Genomic DNA, 5,000 nt, shown 5'->3' with positions numbered 1-5,000 from the left:
GGGTAACTTACTGGTATCTGAGTAACCAGTAGACCTGTGTATCTGTCTTTGACTCTGTGCTGGATGCATCAAGTTTGAGTGGGTTCTCGTTAGTGTTTTTTCATGAATGACAGTTTATCTACCTCCTTATGTACATTGGAGTAAATGGTATAACAGCTATGTAATACCGTATGCTAGTGTTGCACTTACCACATCAATGTATTTTGACTTTTACTTTTGAAACCTCAGCCCACCTCAGCATACCTCGACCCAGGGGACCCATCGCAACCACGCCATTCTACCCTAATACCCAGTCCGATCCATGTACATCATCTCACACCATCACGTCCATGCACTTCACTCTACCCCATACTGTACCTGAAAACCAAACCCATGGAACCTACCTCTCTGCCCCACCCCATTCTACCCAAACCTCCCACCCTCCAATTAATCTGTCTAAAGCCGGGCATACACTGTGCGATATTTTCGCTCGTGGGTATTAAGCTCCTGCTTACACTGCACGATGGAATTTCACTATTTCAAAGTTCACATCTCACGACTCACGTCCTCAAACTATACGAGCCGACAGTCCACTGCGCGACGCAACAGACATGTTTCCCCGGTCTGCAGAGGAGGGAACATGCGCACCTGAGGTGGAGATGAGGTCGCACTCAACAGCAAATCGCACCGCCCTATTAATTTGTGCATGTGAAGTGTCAAATCGGTTCGTAGCACTGCTTTAACTGTGCGATTTACGCAAGAGCCACGACCAGGATTTCAAACAGTTTTGATTTTCTTGCAACCCTGCGATTGCACAATCGTGAGGCGAAATCGCTTGTCGTTACCCCATGTACACTGCACGATGCGAGACTCACGATTGACCTGCGATTGAGCAAGAAATCGGCCCGACTCCCAAAAAGTCGCGCCAGTGCCAAATTGGGGTAAAATCGGCAAAAGTCGCACAGTGTAAGCCCAGCTTAACTAACCCATCTCTAACCACCAGACCCATGCTCTGCACTCTACCTCATATCTCACACCACACCCTTGCAACCCCATGGCAGCTCTACACGTCTCTCTCACGGTGGGCGCCCACCCACCCTAGACACACACTGTAATCCAAATAAAGCCATCATCCTCCTGGATAGTGGATGCAACCTGTGGATGTCTATCTTGATTCTGAAGGGACCATCTCGCAGTCAGTTTTGAAATTAGAACACACACATGTATACAAATAAGCATAAACCACACTCACGCACCGCTACGAACCGCACACACACACACACACACACACACACACACACACACACACACACACACACATGCACGCACAAACAAACAAATGATACAGACCAGACAACTTGGCCTGAGACATGGACTTTTTTTGCCTTGTTCACATGATCATTTCCAGATGAAATTAACCAAAAACAAGGACCACAATGTCCAGCAGGCTGAGGCCTCTGCTGTCTATTTGTTTCTGCAGTGGTCACCAATGAAACGAAAGACCAAAGTACCCAAAAGCCAAAATATATCGGGGCCAAATGCGAATGCGAGTGCAAACGCAAATGCTAGGGCCTAGACCAGACGTACATCCACCAAGCCATACCCTGTTGACCTAAGCAAAGGACCATACCAGACCCTGATGAGTGAACCCAGACCCTTTGGACCAAAACCGCACCAGGCTGAACCAATGCTGAGCGCACTGCACTTCTCTGGGCCCAGACTGGCATCATGCAAAGCCATTTGTATTTCACGCTAGTGACTTCCGCTTTGTGGTGCAGCGACTTTGATTGTTGAGTCGTGCTCCACAATGCAGCAGAAAAGCAGTTTTGTCACGTGACAGCAAGGAGGCAAGTGGCTTTCCCGCCGTTGCAGCGAAATGATGTTGCGCGTAGCAAATTTCTGCTCAACGTAAAAATGCCTAGTTGTACCCTGACCAAACCCATCCCTAACCTTAACCCTGACCTGACCTGTCAGTAACTCAATGTTTCTGCCGCTTTACTTTTGACAACAGGGAAACAAGAAAAATGGCGCAAAGGCAAATGGCGAAATTGTGCCCAGACCAAAAACACCCCTAACCCTAACCTGTCACAGTGCCTTATAGAGTACGAGTTAACACGCAAAGTTGTAGTGCAATAAGACGGCTCAAGTCGACATGTTATCCAAAGGCAGTAGTATGATGCCAGGTTGACTGGGCCCTACGGACCAAACCGCACCGCAGTGGACCCTCTGGACCGAACTGCACCAGACTGGACAGTATGAACCAAAAACCAGCCCAGACTGGACACGGTGGTGAGAACCACAACGGGCTGGACCTTATGGACCGAAACACACCTGAATGGGACTGAAAACAGAGGACTGAAATCAGCCCGTAATGAATACTATGGACTGGACCTGAGCACTGGACCATCAGACTTTTTCATTCCCTAAGGACCACACCGTCCGCGACAAATTGATCGGATCTTGCTGAGAGGATCCGGACCTTCCAGAACAAAACACACCAGATTGAACACTGTAGTGGACCGGACCACCAGACCTTGTGGACTGGAGTAAAGCTGTACGCTAAGGGCCGCACTGCACATTTCTGATTGGACCCTGTTAACCCATTGATGCCTGGCATTGGCCCTGGCACCTGGAGCTGCATTACGCAACAGTGGAGCTCATGAGAGTTGAGACAACTTTATTAAATATCTCTTTTTGTTTGAGATGAATGAACACATTCTAATGAAAGATAAGGGTCTTGGCGTTTAAATGCAACTTAGTGCATATTTTCATGTGCTTCAGAAGCTGAGATATTTAGGTTTTTATAGGCTGAGGGCAGCTTTTCTTAAAAAGGGCTCAGGCATTCAGCACACTTTTTTTGCAGGTGCCTCAGGCGTCAATGGGTTAAGTGGACAAAGACCCTGAGTGGACCAGACCAGGTCAGGCCTTGTGGCCTAAAAAGTAGGGGGTAGGAGATAGAGAGAGAGAGAGAGAGAGAGAGAGAGAGAGAGAGAGAGAGAGAGAGAGAGAGCGAGAGAGAGAGAGAGAGAGAGAGAGAGAGAGAGAGAGAGAGAGAGAGAGAGTTAAAAAGGCCAAATGTAGTTGTTGCCATTCCAAACAAGGGAATTGAAATTGAACAGAATTAAATTGTAAAACAGTCAGAAGAGACCCAGATGTAGTGTGTGTGTGTGTGTGTGTGTGTGTGTGTGTGTGTGTGTGTGTGTGTGTGTGTGTGTGTGTGTGTGTGTGTGTGTGTGTGTGTGTGTATGTGTGTGTGTGTGTGTGTGTGTGTGTGTGTGTGTGTGAGAGAGAGAGAGAGAGAGAGAGAGAGAGAGAGAGAGGCAGACAGACAGACAGACAGACAGACATAAAGATAGACACGTCAGTAAAAGATAGAGAGAAAGCAACAAAGACATAACTCAAAAGATAAGTGACAGGTTTTAGAGATTGAAAAGAAATACTGTGTGAAAGAATGCAGAGAGAGAAAGCGAGAGCAAGGGAGACTGCACTGGACTAGCAGCAGACAGAATGAAAAGAAACATTGAGACCTACTCCTGTTTGACAGTTCACAAAACAGAAACCTGAGACAACATTCTCTGGATTAAAGAGATTTGAAACAGCGAGAAAACAGTCCATGAGCCACCACATAGCTGTTAAACCATCAACTCCTCAAGCAGTGGTGGTGTGCAGGGCCGTAACCAGACATTTTCAAATACCGAGGTCAAATATTGTGCGCTGTACTGCATACTGTACATTTAGAATGCTTCAAACACTTCAGTCAAACTCGTTTTCACTGCATTGAGGATGAATGGGGGTGGCGCATACAGACTGAATTTATCATTAAATGATCATATATCGATTTTCATCATAGATAAATTTTACATTACTGAAAAAAATACAGAGGACATGGCCTCTGTGTCCTCAATGGTAGTTACAGCCATGGTGGTGTGGTGTGGGTGTGAGAGCTTTAGTCCAACTCCTCTGTTCTGTGGTAGGGGAAGGGACCCATTCCCGGCATCGTTGTCAGCATGGTCTGTCTGCTTTTGACTTTTACATTCAACCTCTAATCGTTTTCAGAAGTTCTTGGCCGGCCAGAACTATTTGACCATTTTTCACCATAGCAGACCAGACACTGGAAGTGGCTCTAATTACATCCTAGAAGAAGTGTTGAAAAGCGTCGGTGGTAAACCATAGCCAAGAAGCCCCAATGATGGCTGGACATTTTTTAAGGAGGCTCGGCGGTAGACCATAGCTAACACGGACTTGATAACAGAGATGACTTGCGAAATAGTGACCATGCTTTGCTGTGTTCAGTGCATTGTCAATGGTCAGCCATTTTCAAACTGAGCTGGTGGTAGGCTGTAGTCACTGACAACAATTCTCAGCCATGTTAAAACACATCTCAACGGTGCGCCATAGCTAACCAGTGCTTACAATCAGGGAAGCCAACAGATTTTTGACCCCATTACATTATATGCATTGGCTGGGGGGCCCTTTCAGATGACATTGTCCATGCCAAAAACCTGTCATTGGCCCTGCTGACAATGTTCAACAGTTTTAAGCCTTTCTTGCATGCGGTTGACCATACCCAATCCAGAGCTGCTGATGCTCATCCATGTTATAGCAGTTCTGGTGGTTGACCAAACACCAGAGATGGTGACATCTTTACAAGGGTTCCCGTGGTTGACCATGCCTACCATGACCACCCACCAAACAACCCATTCATTCAGAGCTGCCCTCAACATTGCTCAGTTCTTGTTATATTCTTCCCTCATGTTAACAGCCCTATAGGAAACACACAATCTCACCAAAGCGGATAACCTCTCTGCATGACCCTCTACACACATGATGACAAGCATTTAAAGCAGGGACGGCTATACCGGGTTCAGAAAGTAGAAATCCCTGCCGCATCACTGCCGCAATCCCTGCTGCATATTTGCTCCAGCCAATTCAGTGAATCAGCGGATCCTAATTAGCCAAGGGATCAGTGTTTATCCTAGTTGATTAGTTGATAAGCCATTATTAATAATTTGGAGTCCGGC

The 5,000-nt window shown here is 46.7% G+C and overlaps 1 protein-coding gene across 1 annotated transcript in view; it reads right to left on the bottom strand.

Moving 5' to 3' along the window:
- pappaa (pregnancy-associated plasma protein A, pappalysin 1a) overlaps positions 1-5,000 on the bottom strand; it is a 262,469-nt gene that overhangs the window by 179,546 nt on the left and 77,923 nt on the right. The gene's annotated exons all lie outside the window — the stretch shown is intronic.

The sequence above is a fragment of the Engraulis encrasicolus genome, chromosome 11 (genome assembly GCF_034702125.1).
Source record: "Engraulis encrasicolus isolate BLACKSEA-1 chromosome 11, IST_EnEncr_1.0, whole genome shotgun sequence".
NCBI lineage: Eukaryota > Metazoa > Chordata > Actinopteri > Clupeiformes > Engraulidae > Engraulis > Engraulis encrasicolus.
The sequence above is the reverse complement of the archived record's forward strand: the minus strand, read 5'-3'. Positions and strand labels throughout refer to the sequence as shown.